This window comes from Pan troglodytes, chromosome 16 (assembly GCF_028858775.2).
Source record: "Pan troglodytes isolate AG18354 chromosome 16, NHGRI_mPanTro3-v2.0_pri, whole genome shotgun sequence".
NCBI lineage: Eukaryota > Metazoa > Chordata > Mammalia > Primates > Hominidae > Pan > Pan troglodytes.
In genome coordinates, this window is record NC_072414.2 from 32,545,879 (window position 1) to 32,561,158 (window position 15,280).

Below are 15,280 nucleotides of genomic sequence, written 5' to 3' on the forward strand. Positions count from 1 at the left end.
GATTATATCTCATTGTGGTTTTAATGTACATTTCTCTGATGATTACTGAGAACATCTTTTCATATGCTTGTTGGCAATTTTTATATCATCTTTGGAGAAATGTCTATCCAAGTTCTTTGCTCATTTTTTGATTTACAATTGTCTTTCAGTATCCATGCATGATTGGTTCTAGGATACCTCCACCTTCATCCCAAGATACCAAAATTCACAGATGCTTAAGTCTCATATAAAATGACATATTATTTGCATATAAACGTCCTCTTGTACACTTTAAATCATCTCTAGTTTACTTACTATACATAGTAAATGCTACATAAATAGCTGTTATACTGTGCTGTTTAGGGAATAATAAGGAAAAAAAGTCTACATGTTCAGTACAGATGCAACCATCCAATTTTTTTTCCAAATGTTTTCAATCTAGGATTTGTTGAATCCACAGATTCAGAATCTATGGACATGGAGGGCCAACCATATTTGATTTTTTTGTTGTTGAGCTGCAGGAGCCCTTTATGTATTCTAGGTATTAACTCATCAGATATATGCTTAGCACATATTTTCTCTTATTCCATAGGTTGCCTTTTCACTTTCTTGATTTGTTCTTTGATGCACAGAAGTTTTAAAGTTTAATACAGTCCCATTTGCCTGTTTTTTGTTTTTATTTATTTTATTTTATTTTATTTTATTTTATTTTTTTGAGACAGAATCTCATTCTGTCGCCCAGGCTGGAGTGCAGTGGCACAATCTTGGCTCACTGCAACCTCCACCTCCCGGGCTCAAGCATTTCTCCTTCCTCAGCCTCCCAAGTAGCTGGGACTACAGGCACATGCCACCACGCCTGGCTAATTTTTGTATTTTTAATAGAGATGGGGTTTCACCACGTTGGCCAGGCTGGTCTTGATCTCCGGACCTCAAGTGATCCACCCACCTTGGCCGCCCAAAGTGCTGGGATTACAGGCGTGAGCCACCATGCCCGGCCAGAATTGTTTTCTTAATTTCATGTTTAATTATTTATTCATTGGTAGTCTATAGAAATATGACCGATTTTTGGCTGGGGGCAGTGGCTCATGCCTGTAATCCCAGCACTCTGGGAGGCCAGTGGGGAGATGGATCACCTGAGTCAGGAGTTTGAGACCAGCCTGGCCAACATGGTGAAACTTCACCTTTACTAAAACTACAAAAATTAGCCAGGTGTGGTGGCATGCGCCTGTAGTCCCAGCTACTTGGGAGGCTGAGGCAGGAGTATCATTTGAACCCAGGAGGCGGAGGTTGCAGTGAGCCAAGATGGTGCCACTGCACTCCAGCCTGGGTGACAGAGTGAGACACCATCTCCAAAAAAAAAAAAAAACAAAATATGACTGACTTATGTATGTTGATTTTGTACTCTGCAATTTTGCTGAATTTATTAGCTTTTTTTGTGGATTCTTTAGGGATATATATTATCTAATACATAAATTATACTATATATTATATTTATATATATATATAATCCATGTCATCTGCAAATAGAGATAATGTTACTTCTTCCTTCCCCATTTGGATACCTTTTGTTTCTTTTTCTTGTCTAATTGCTATGGATAGAACTTCCAGTACAATGTTGAATAGAAATAGCATAGGGAAAGTGGGTCTCCTTTCTTGCTCCTTATCTTAGGCGGATAGTTTTCAGTCTTTCACCATTGTGTGTGATGTTACCTCTGGGCTTTTCATAAATGCCCTTTACCATACTGAGGACGTTCTTGCCCTGCATTTTTTTTTTCTTTTTCTTTTTCTTTTTTTTTGAGATAGAGTCTCACTCTTTCACCCAGGCCAGAGTGCAGTGGCGTGATCTTGGCTCACTGCAAGCTCCGCCTCCTGGGTTCATGCCATTCTCCTGCCTCAGCCTCCCGAGTAGCTGGGACTACAGGTGCCTGCCACTGCGCCCAGCTAATTTTTTGTATTTTTAGTAGAGACAGGGTTTCACCGTGTTAGCCAGGATGGTCTCGATCTCCTGACCTCGTGATCCGCCTGCCTTGGCCTCCAAAGTGCTGGGATTACAGGCGTGAGCCACTGCGCCCGGCCTTTTTTCTCTTTTTGAGACAGAGTCTCGCTCTGTCACAAAGCCTGGAGTGCAGTGGCACTGTGTCGGCTCACTACAACCTCCGTCTCCTGGATTCAAGCAATTCTCCTGCCTCAGCCTCCTGAGTAGCTGGGATTACAGGCGCCCACCACCACATCCAGCTAATTTTTGTGTTTTTTAGTAGAGACGGGGTTTCCCAATGTTGGCCAGGCTGGTCTTGAACTCCTGACCTCAGCTGATCCACCCACCTTGGCCTCCCAAATTGCTGGGATTACAAGCCTGAGCCACCGCGCCTGGCCCTTGCCCTGCGTTTCTGCTTGTTTCTTGCCCTGCATTTCTTCCTGGACAGCCCTTTGACTTCTGCTCAGGCAGAAACCTTTTCTTTCCTGTTCCTTCTGTTGTACACCTGTCATGTATTTCCTATTTCGTTGGAGTACTCATAAAGAGAACCATGGATTTTTGTTTTCAGGTAACTTCACGGTGAATAACAAAGGCTTATTCATACCGAATCCATTGCCTTTGACCAGAACATATGGAGCAGAAGTAGTGTAGGCGGGGAAAGCAATTGTGTTTATATTCTTTTAGTGGTTCATATTGGTCGTTAACCACCTACTATATGCCAAACATTATTTATTGCTGGGATACAGAGATAAATGGCTGGCCCCTGCCCTGTTAGAACACACATGATGAAATGTGCAAGTACAAAGGGAACCGGTGGAAATATGATATAATTCTGTCTGGAAGTATTAGCATAGATTTCCCAGAGAAAGAGGCATTTAACAGTGAGTTAGAATTTGCCTACTAGAGATATAAGAGGATTCCAGATAGAGGGACAATTTGAGAGAAGGTGGTCATATTCTAGAACTCGAAAAGACAGAGGCGGAGACACCCAAGGGGAGCGTTTAACCCTGGGGCTCTAGTATATGTCTCCCTATCACTTACTATTGAAGCCTTTTTTTTTTTTTTTAATTTGAGACGGAGTCTTGCTCTGTTACCAGGCTGGAGTGCAGTGGCGCAATCTCAGCTCACCGCAACCTCCGCCTCCCGAGTTCAAGCAATTCTCCTGCCTCAGTCTCCCGAGTAGCTGGGACTACAGGCGCACACCACGCCCAGCTAATTTTTGTATTTTTAGTAGAGACAGGGTTTCACCATGTTGGTCAGGCTGGTCTCAAACTCCCGACCTCAGGTGATCCGACCACCTCGGCCTCCCAAAGTGTTGGGATTACAGGCGCGGGCCACCGCACCTGGCCTATTGAAGCCTTTCAGTGGCTTGTATATCACACCAGTGATAGGGGATTCTCATGAATCTGAGTATTTGCTCAGCTTCAAGAAAACCCTATCTCCATTCCATGAGCCAGCCAACTCTCCTTATCACTGAGACCCTCCATAACTCAGGAGCTGTGGGGTCCTAGGACTGGGAAGAATGAGATATCCAATAAAATGAATTCATATGGCAGATATTTGAGAGCCAACTATGTGCTGGATTCACACTAGGCTCTGGGTATATAATGGTGAGTAAGACAGATAAGGTCTCCACTCTTATGAAGTATACAGTCTGAATGTCCAGCACAATGTGGGAAAGTAAACAGTAAACAATGTGGTAAATGTTCTGTGTGACAGGAGAAGGAGGGAGGCACACCTAGTGTGATTCCTTCCAGGATCCCAGGGTTCTGAATGGGAGCATTAGCATTTGCCCATTTTCCATCTCACCTCTTCCGTTCTGAATTTTACCCTCTCTAGTGCTGTTTATCCTATTCTCATTATTTCAGAGGTTCTTGAGCTAGAGACACATGGATGGGCTTGAGAGGATCCCTGGATCTCTTGAAATTTTATGTAAAATTTGGTATATGTGTATACTTTTCTGAGAGTCTATATATTAATTTCTCAACAGATCTTTTAAAGCTGCATTGTCCAATGCTAGCAACATATGGCTATTTAATTAAAATTAAATAAAATTTAAAATGCATGGGAAGCCAAGGCGGGTGGATCACTTGAGTCTCGGAGTTCGAGACCAGCCTGGCCAATATGGTAAAACCCCGTCTCTACGAAAAATACAAAAATTAGCCAGCCATGGTTGCATGTGCTTGTAATCCCAGCTACTCAGGAGGCTGAGGCAGGAGAATCGCTTGAAGCCAGGAGGTGGAGGTTGCAGTGAGCTGAGATCGTGCCACTGCACTCCAGTCTGGGCAACAGAGTGAGACTCTGTCTCATAAAATAAGATAAAATGCAGGCCGGGCATGGTGGCACATGCCTGTAATCGCAGCACTTTGGGAGACTGAGGCAGGTGGAATGCCTCAGCTCAGGAGTTCGAAACCAGCATAGGCAACATGGTGAAACCCTGTCTCTACTAAAAATACAAAAAATTCACCGGGCATGGTGGCAGGTGCCTGTAATCCCAACTACTTGGGAGGCTGAGGCAGGCAAATCTCTGGAACCCGGGAGGCAGAGGTTGCCATAAGCTGAGATCATGCCACTGCACTCCAGCCTGGGCTACAGAGCAAGACTCTGTCTCAAAAAAAAAAATAAAAATAGAAATAAGCCAGGTGCGGAGCCTCACGCCTGTAATCCCAGCACTTTGGGAGGCCGAGGCGGGTGGATCACAAGGTCAGGAGTTCAAGACCAGCCTGGGCAAGAGGATGAAATCTGGTCTCTACTAAAAATACAAAAATTAGCCGGGCGTGGTGGCAGGTGCCTGTAATCCCAGCTACTGGGGAGGTTGTGGCAGAGAATTGTTTGAATCCAGGAGACAGAGGTTGCAGTGAGCCAAGATCGTGCCACTGCACTCCAGCCTGGGGACAGAGTGAGACTCTGTCTCAAAATAAATAAAAATAAAAATGAAACAAAATGCAGTTTTTCTGCTGTATTTGCCCCATTCCCAGTGTTCAAATCCACTTGGTCTAGTGACCACCATATTGGACAGCACAGATATAGAATAGTTCCATCACCTAGCAAAGTTCTATTGGGTGCCATTGCTTCAAAGGATCTCTATGCAAAACAAGAGTTCCTAACTACAATTACTCCACTAGTCTGCAGATGCCTAAAAAGCAGAGTGTGTGTGTGTGTGTGTGCGTGTGTGTTCTTCTATCTTGCACATACTAATCAAGCAATTGGTCTCTCTGTGTTAATTAAATGCTGTGCTAGGTGCTAGTGTGTCCGTTCCTTCGGGTGGGTTCTTGGTCTCCCTGACTTCAAGAATGAAGCCACAGACCTTCGGGTGAGTGTTACAGCTCTCAAAGGTGGCACGGACCCAAAGAGTGAGCAGCAGCAAGACTTATTGTGAAGAGCAAAAGAACACAGCTTCCACAGCGTGGAAGGGGACCCCAGTGGATTGCCGCTGCTGGCTTTTGGAGGGGGTGGGGAGTGGCCAGCTTTTATTCCCTTATTTGTCCCTGCCCATGTCTTGCCGATTGGTCCATTTTACAGAGTGCTGATTGGTCCATTTTACAGAGTGCTGATTGGTGCATTTACAATCCTTGAGCTAGACACAGAGGGCTGATTGGTGCATTTTTACAGAGTGCTGATTGGTGCATTCACAATCCTTTAGCTAGACACAGAGCGCTGATTGGTGCATTTTTACAGAGTGCTGATTGGTGTGTTTACAATCTTCTAGCTAGACAGAAAAGTTCTCCAAGTCCCCACTGACCCAGGAAGTCCTGCTGACTTCACCTCTCACTAGGATGTTAATACAAAACCTGTGACAAAGGTCATACCTATAAGGAGCCCAGGTTGAATCTAGTTGTCCTTTGCTATGCTGAACAGTTGGCTGTTCTTGAATGTGTTTTTTATCCTTATAAAATGGTATCCTTTTGGCTGGGTGCAGTGGCTCATGCCTATAATCCTAGCACTTTGGGAGGCCAAGGCGGGCAGATCGCCTGAGCTCAGGAGTTCCAGACTAGCTTGGGCAACACGGTGAAACCCTGTATCTACTAAAATGCAAAATAAATTAGCTGGGCGTGGCAGCGTGCGCCTGTTGTCCCAGGCAGGAGAATTGCTTGAATCCGGGAGGCAGAGGTTGCAGTGAGCCGAGATCGCGCCACTGCACTCCAGCCTGGGCGAGAGAGCAAGACTCTGGCTCTACAAAAAAAAAAAAAAAAAAAAAAAAAAAAAAAAAAAGTATCCTTTTAAAACTTTTATTATATCCCCCTTGCCTCACCCCTGCTCTGGAGGTAACCACTATTAATAACTAAGGGGTCCCAAAGGGGTGGGGGCGAGGCAGAACAGGGTCTGGAGGCAGGAAACCTAAGGCCATTTCACACTGACTTCCTAGAACTAAATTGATAGGAAAGCCCTAACTTTCCACTCCTAATAACAAAAGGACCAGAGGTTACTCCCTTTGCACACCCCCAACTTTTCTGCCCCGCAGATGGGAAATTGAAAGTACCTCTGATTGGTTGCTTTTTGCAATCGATCAGATGTTTCCATGGGAGTGTGACCTTTGTAACATCACTTCAGCCTCTGATTGGTTGCTGTCTGCAACCAATCAAACTGATTGCTGGCCAAGTCTTCCTTTGCATAGAAGTGCAACTTTGTAACTTCACTTTAGGCTCTGATTGGTTGCCTTTGCAACCATGAGGTGAACAGCGAGTGGCCAACGGGAAACCTCTAGGGGCTATTTGGACCCGAGAAGATTCTGTATTGGGGGCCCTTGAGCCACTGCTTGGCCCACTGCCACACTGTGGAGTGTACTTTCATTTTCAATAAATCCCTGCCTTCATTTCGTTCCTTTCGTTGCTTCATTCTTTCCTTGCGTTGCTGTGCATTTTGTCCAATTCTTTGTTCAAAACGCCAAGAACCTGGACAACTTGCAGTGAAGACCCTCTAGCGGTAATGGGGAGGGGGGGAAATAATGATAAAAATTAAGGGTTCTCCTGCCTGTTTTCTATTCATAGATACACAAATCTATATGTATTTTCTTTAATAAAAATAAAAATGAGATCATGCCGTGCAAATTGTTCTGCAACTTGATTTTTTGGATTTTTTTTTTTTTTTTTTTTTGCGACGGAGTCTCTGTCACCCAGGCTGGAGTGCAGTGGCGCAATCTTGGCTCACTGCAACTTCCGCCTCCTGGGTTCAAGCAATTCTCCTGCCTTAGCCTCCGGAGTAGCTGGGACTACAGGCACACGCCGCCACGCCCGGCTAATGTTTTTTTTTTGTATTTTTAGTGCAGACGGGGTTTCACCACATTGGCCAGGCTGGTCTCCAATTCCTGACCTCGTGATCTGCCCGCCTCAGTCTCCCAAAGTGCTGGGATTACAGGCGTGAGCCACGGTGCCCAGCCTTGATTTTTTTTTTTTTTTTTTTGAGACGGAGTCTCGCTCTGTCGCCCCAGGGTGGAGTGCAGTGGCGCGAGCTCAGCTCACGGCAAGCTCCGCCTCCCGGGTTCACGCCATTCTCCCGCCTCAGCCTCCCGGAGTAGCTGGGACTACAGGCGCCCGCCACCAACCCCGGCTAATTTTTTTAAATTATTTTTAGTAGAGACGGGGTTTCACCGTGGTCTCGATCTCCTGACCTCGTGATCCGCCCGCCTCGGCCTCCCAAAGTGCTGGGATTACAAGCGTGAGCCACCGCGCCCAGCCGATTTTTTTTTATAGCTGCATTGTGTTCCATTGTACTACAATCTATCTTCTGTTGCTGGAATTTTAGGTGTTTGCAGTTTTTCACTATTCTCAGGCCATAGTAAACATTCTTATATACCCTTCCACACTTGTAGCATAGTTTCTACAGGACAGTTTTTTAGTGTAATTATGGGGTCAATGGCTTTAAATATAAATAGGTAATAGGAAACTGCCCTCCAAAAAGATTATACCAATTTTCATTCTGTCCAGTCATGTGAGAGGCTGAGGCAGCTGAATGCGCAACTGAAAATGCAGCTGGTCCAGCAGCTGCATTTTTCAAAGTTGGCATTGTTTCCAGTCAGGGGTTGGAACCATGGGTTTCCCTGAATGTCTGTATCTTTTCATGGACGACCTAGACTTGCTTGAGTCAATCTCGCTTCCAAAGACTTTAGAGAAAATGGACTGATTTCAAAGCCTTTTCGAGGTTTGGATGATTGATCCTCAAGACTCACATATTCTAGAACATAGGATTATTGAAAACCAAAGACAGAAGCAGAGCAGCCATGGAATGTGACCAGTTTTTAGTTGGATAAGTTTACTGTGGTCCTGACGAGGTATCATCACCAAAGGCACTCATTCTGCTTAGAACACTGTCTTGTACATGGTGAACAATATTGTCTATGATTATGATTATTGTTTTCTTCCCCTCCAAGTCCTCTGTCACCCTCTTCTTTTCATTTGAAGCTTGTCCACGTTTTCAAAACTGCAACATTTTTGTCAACCATTAACTAGGTGAAAACAGTCAAGAATTGCCTACTAAAGTTGAACACACACATAACCAATGACTCTACTTCTAGCTATCTACCTACAGAAACACTTGTACATGTGCCCCAAGAGACATATAAAAACAGTCACAGCAGTGTTCTTGCAGCAAAAGACTGGAGATAACAAAAATATCCATCAATAAGAGAATGGATACCTAATTGTATGTTCAGATAATTGCAAACTAATCAGCAGTGAAAATGAATGAATTATATGGATAAAACAGTGTCCAGTGACAGAAGTTACAGATGAATACGTTATATAAAATGAATACATTATATAAAATTAAAAAACAGACAAAACATATTTAAGACTACAAATATGTATAAATATGTATATTTGGTAAGAAAAAAAAGAGAATGATTAACATGAAATTCAGAAAAGTTGTTATCTTTGCCAGACACGGTGGCTCACGCCTGTAATCCCAGCACTTTGGGAGGCCAAGGCAGGTGGATCACGAGGTCAGGAGATCGAGACCATCTTGGCTAACACGGTGAAACCCCGTCTCTACTAAAAATACAAAAAATTAGCCAGGCGTGGTGACATGCACCGCAATCCCAGCTTCTCGGGAGGCTGAGGCAGGAGAATCGCATGAACCCGGGAGGCAGAGTTTGCAGTGAGCCGAGATCGCGCCACTGCACTCCAGCCGGGGGTGACAGAGTGTGACTCCGTCTCAAACAAACAAACTAAAAGTAGTTACCTTTTTTTTTTTTTGGAAATGGAGTCTCACTCTGTCTCCCTGGCTGGAGTGCAGTGGCGGGATCTTGGCTCACTGCAACCTCCGCCTCCCAGGTTCAAGCGATTCTCCTGCCTCAGCCTCCCGAGTAGCTGGGATTACAGGCGCCCGCCACCACGCCTGGCTAATTTTTTGTATTTTTTTTTTTTAGTAGAGACAGGGTTTCACCATATTGGTGAGGCTGGTCTCAAACTCCTGACCTCGTGGTCTGCCTGCCTCGGCCTCACAAAGTGCTGAGATTACAGGCGTGAGCCACTGTGCCCGGCCAAAGTAGTTATCTTTTTGGTGGGAGGATGCCTCCAGGAAGGGACACACAGGAAGCATCAAAGGTGCTAGTAATCTGCCACCTGCCAAGAGGGTAGGAAAAAAAAATTAAAATAATTAAAAATAATTTTTTAAAAAAGAAACAAAGGGGCTGGTAATGTTCTATTTCTCAAGCTGGGTAGTGTATATACAGCATTGCTGTTTTTTTCTTTCTTTCTTTCTTTCTTTTTTTTTTCGGAGACAAGGTCCTGCTCTGTTGCCCAGGCTGGATTGCAGTGGCACGATCATGGCTCACTGTAGTCTCGACCTCCCAGGTTCAAGTGATCCTCCCACTTCAGCCTCCTGAGTATCTGGGACCACAGGCACACACCAGCACGCCCAGCTAATTTTTGCATTTTTGGTAGAGACAGGGTTTTGCCATGTTTCCCAGGCCTGTCTGGAACTCTTGGGCTCAAGTGATTCACCCATTTGAGCCTCTTGAGTAGCTGAGAATATGGGTGCATACCACCACACCTGGCTAATTCTTAATATTTTGTAGAGACAGAGTCTCACTGTGTTACCTAGGCTGGTCTCGAACTACTGGCCTCAAGCGATCGTCCCCAACCTTGGCCTCCCAAAGTGCTGGGATTACATGTGTGAGCCACTGCACCTGGCCTTATTATTGTTATTTTTAAACTGTACATGCATATTACATTATATATGTATGTATTGTATAATTGTGTAATACTATCAAGATAAAACTTTTAAACAACAAATATTAAAATATCTCACCTCTTTTTTTTAACATTTGGTTATCTCTGAAATAGTGACTCTCCTCTTTCAGTCCCAGTGCACAACTCTTTAAGATCCATTTGACCTTCACACAGCTGGTGGGTGCTACTCCAAAGTGCCTAGACCATGGGTTGTTTTCACCAGTGGTGGAAAGATAACACCATACACCTAGTATTTTGGAGACTATAATGGTAAGCAATAATTAATAATTTGCAAAAATGGGCCAGGCGCGGTGGCTCACACCTGTAATCCCAGCACTTTGGGAGGCTGAGGGGGGCGGATCATGAGGTCAGGAGATCGAGACCATCCTGGCTAACACGGTAAAAGCCTGTCTCTACTAAAAATACAAAAAAAAAAATTAGCCAGGCATGGTGGCGGGCGCCTGTAGTCCACCTACTAGGGAGGCTGAGGCAGGAGAATGGCGTGAACCCAGGAGGTGGAGCTTGCAGTGAGCTGAGATCGCGCCAGTGCACTCCAGCCTGGGCGACAGAGCAAGACTCCGTTTCAAAAATAATAATAATAATAATTTGCAAAAATGACTAACTGCTTTAATTTGCCTTAGCAGATTCAAATACAACTTCTCCATCATAAAAGAACTGAGGGATCTAAAAGCAGTTCATGGCTTTGGAATTCTAGACCCCGCATGCTCTCCGACACAAAGAGCCCAAGAACTTGCATCTTCTATCTCTTCATTACCAAGACATCTAGACAAAAGGTTCTTGAAAATGTTTTAGTAATTCAAGTAAATAATAAGTGATGCAATTATTCTGGTTCTTTTTTCTTTCCAACATTCCAAATGTTGAAGTTAAAGTAGGTTAGGAATTTTAAAAGGAAAGCTTTATATCTGATCTAAATGCCAAATCTTCCAGAATCACAACTGAAGCAAAATTGCAAGGATTAGTCATTTTATAAGCCAAGATACGCCAGAAACTGCCAGTAAACTACAGAAGCTAGATGAGAGATATGAAATAGATTCTCCCTCACACCCCTCCTAAGGAACCAACCCTGTTGACACCGTGATCTCAGACTTTAGCCTCCAGAACTGGGAGACAATAAATTTTTGTTGTTTAAGCAAAATTTTTTGGGTTTTTCTGAGACAGCCTGTCACCCAGGCTGGAGTACGGTAGCATGATCAAGGCTCACTGCAACCTGGAACTCCTGGGTTCAAATGATCCTCCTGCCTCAGCCTCCCGAGTAGCTGGGCCCACAAGTGTGCACACCCATGCCTGGCTAATTTTTTTTTTTTTTTTTTGAGGTAGAGTCTCACTCTGTCTCCCAGGCTGGAGTGCAGTGGCACAATCTTGGCTCACTGCAACCTCCATCTCCTGGGTTTAAGTGATACTCCTGCCTCAGCCTCCTGGGTAGCTGGAATTACAGGTGCATGCCACCATGCCTGGCTAATTTTTGTATTTTTAGTAGAGATGGGTTTTTTTTGCCACATTGGCCAGGCTGGTCTCGAACTCCTGACCTCAGGTGATCCGCCCGCCTTGGCCTCCCAAAGTGCTGGGATTACAGGCGTGAGCCACCGTGCCCAGCCGCCTGGCTAATTTTTTTAATTTTAATTTCATTTTTTGTAGAGACAGGGTCTCACTGTATTACCCAGGCTGGTCTCGACCTCTTGGCCTCAAGCAGAACTTCTGCCTTGGCCTGTCAACATGCTGGGATTACAGGCATAAGCCATGGCACCTGGCCTCAAAAAAGAATTTTAAAGCCTTGCATCTTGGGCTGAAATAAAGGCCACCTCTGATACTTCCTAGGTTATATAAAAAATGACTACTGACAGTCATTGAAAGGAGAGTTGATTGGAAGTGATCCTTTCAGTGAGTTCCCAGAAACTGACATTAAGGAACTATTTCAGTTTTTTAAAGCTAAAAAATCAAAACAAAAACAAAACATTTTTTCAGATGTCAAGTTTCTGTGTTATTCAATAATTTAAAAATCAGAATTCTAGACCAGGCACGGTGGCTCACACCTGTAATTCCAGCACTTTGGGAGGCTGAGCGGGGCAGATTACCTGAGGTCAGGAGTTTGAGACTAGCCTGGCCAACATGATGAAACTCCATCTCTACTAAAAATACAAAAATTAGCTGGGTGTGGTGTAGCGCGCACCTGTAATCCCAGCTACTCGGGAAGCTGAGATGAGAGAATCGCTTGAACCTGGGTGGCGGAGGTTGCAGTGAGCCAAGGTCGCGCTATTGCATTCCAGCCTGAGTGACAGAGTGAGACTCTGTCTCACAAAAAAAAAAAAAAAAAGGAAAAAAGGAAACGATCAGAATAAACAACTAGCTAACTATTCATCACTACCTCAGCTTGGGATATACCATCAAGTGTTATTCCCTATTTCCCTGAGTCTTTGGCATTTACTCATTCATCTTGGCTTTCCTAAACAATGTTACTAAAACTGGATTTCCGTTTTGCTCTACTGATCTTCAATATGAAAATGTTATGTAGTTTTCAGTTCACTAGACATTCCTAGAAGTTGTTGTAGTATTTTCACACGATAGAGTACATCTCAGGGAATGATTTTAGAAAAGAAAAACGTTTTGGGTCGGTGTTGCAGACTCAGAGTAGAATGCATGGATTCACTGTGGAACCTCTCCAGACCCTGTCATCACTGTGTTCCCAGAGATGGTTCTCCAGTGGGAGAACCTAATGGTAAGGAACACATTGACTTCACTTCTGTCATTGCCTGCCTCTCAAAACCAGTCTTTGCAAGTCTTGGAGCCTGAGGTCTGGGTTTTTCTTGCAAGAGTTAAGAAATAAACTTTAGATGTGTCAAAAAAAAAAAAAAAAAAAGCCAAACCGAACAAACAAAAACAAAGCATTGATTTCAATTCTTCCTTCAGAGCTATGTCATATAAGGGCTGCTGCTGACACACACAGCCTGTCTGGGCTGTGGACCAGTTTATTATTTCATAATAAACATTGGCCATTGATTCCCAGAGAACCTCATTTTCAAAAGAGGGAATTGGTCCTCTTAAAGCTGGCCCCAGATAATGAAGACGCATTGCCTAACACTCCAATAGTAAAAGAGCTGGAATATCTTGGTAAGATATTTATGCAACAGTCCTTTGCTGTGGTCTTCCAGAGGTTGAGGTGTCCTGCAATAGTTGAGGATAGTACTTGCAAGGAAGAACGTTGGTGTTGGTAGAGAACGGTTTCTTTGAGCTGTGGTTTGTTGAAGAATTTGGGGAGTTAATGGAGATCTCTGTAGACGAGAGCATCCATCTCGGTAGACGAGAGCATCCATGCCTGTAGATAAGAGCATCTTGTCCGAGTCTTGCAGTTGCAGCTGCTCCAGTAGATGGCGCCTCTCTTTTCCTGTCAGCTTCTTACAAGCTTCTCTTTCCGTTTCTAATTGAAGTGTTTCTTTTTCTTTCCCTTGACTTTTTTTTTTTTTTTGAGACGGAGTCTCGCTGTGTCGCCCAGGCTGGAGTGCAGTGGACCGATCACGCCTCACCGCAGCCTCAACCTCCGGGGCTCAAGCGATCCTCCCACCTCAGCCTCGCAGGACTACGGGCGCTAGCGACCACACCAGCCTCTTTCTTTCTTTCTTTCTTTTTTCTTTCTTGTCTTTCTTTCTTTCTTTCTTATTTTCTTTTTCTTTCTCTTTCTTTCTTTCTTTTTCTCTCTCTCTCTTTCTTTCTTTCTTGAGACAGATTCTCCCTATGTTGCTTGGGCTGGTCTCGAACTCCGGGACTCAAGCAATCCTCCCACCTCAGCCTTCCAGAGTGCTGGAATTACAGGTGTGAGCCACTGTACTCAGCCTAAAAAAGTGAGTTTTCAACTCACAATTTTTTTCTTTTTTTTCCTCTATATTCTACCAGTACATTTCATTTTCATAACTTCTACAGCTGAAGATTTTCCTTTGAAAAAATAATCTTCCCAGCCCATGCAGCACGCCGTCCCATCCAGCATGGCCAACATGGTGATGTTGCGGGACAATCAAAAGATGGGAGAGACCGAACAGAGTGAGTTCAGGAAAGGTCTTTATTAAAAGGTGGTCACTTGGCCCAGTAGGACTAGCCTCCAGGAAAGTCTGAGCCCCAGACAAAGAAAGTAGCCACGTTTTACGCAGTCAGTGGCCGGGAGCAACGTGATGCAGGAAGGGTACTTACATAAGCGAGAACAAAGACAGTTGATCAGTCTTTTACATTTATCTATACTACACGTTCCACATCCCTGGGAAACCATGTTTCTGTATCAACCTTGTAACTTTGCAGCTGCCCTAGGGAGGTGAAGCAGGAACTCGCTGAGCCTCAAGGAATGTGAAACTAGCAAGTACAGATAAGGCTCGCCGAGCACAGAAGGAAAAGCAGGCAGTTAGTATTCTTCTCTAACTTGGCCGGGGGTCTTCTCTAACTTGGCTGGGGGCGGGGCGGGGGGGAGGTGGCTACACTACACTTAGCTTTTGAAGGAAAAAGTAAAAATTTTTGGTTGTCTTTGATTATACTTGTAAAATTCATGAATTCCTTCTTCAGTGAAACCCAGTCTCTCCTAAAAATACAAAAATTAACAGGGCGTGGTGGCACACACCTGTAATCCCAGCTACTGGGAAGGCTGAGGCAGGAGAACTGCTTGAACCTGGGAGGTGAAGGTTGCGGTGAGCGGAGATAGTGCCACTGCACTCCAGCCTGGGCGACAGAGCGAGACCCTGTCTCAAAAAAAAAAAAAAAAATCTACCCATGCTCTGCACAGACGTTGATAGACCTATAGTCATCACTGCAAGAAGCTGGCAAACCTCAGGAAAATGATGCAGCCCTGGCGTCTCTAGAGAAGTTGCAGCACTAATGGGCAATGTAAATAAAAATGTATTTACAAATGCATTCCCAGCACTTCCCTGGCAAGTGCTGGGAAAAGCCTAGCAGGCCACAGAAGCGTCTAGGAGGGTTACAAAGGTCCAGAAGCAAGAGAGAGCGCACGGGCTAGTTGAAATGGAAGAGGGAGCTGCAGGTTGCAGGGCTTGTTGATGGGGGTGACCTCTAAGCTGAGATCCGAAGGAGAAGCAGGAGCCACCCAGGCAGTGACATGATAGGAAAGAAGAGGGTGGAGTCAGGGGTATGTTGCAGGGAGAGGAGC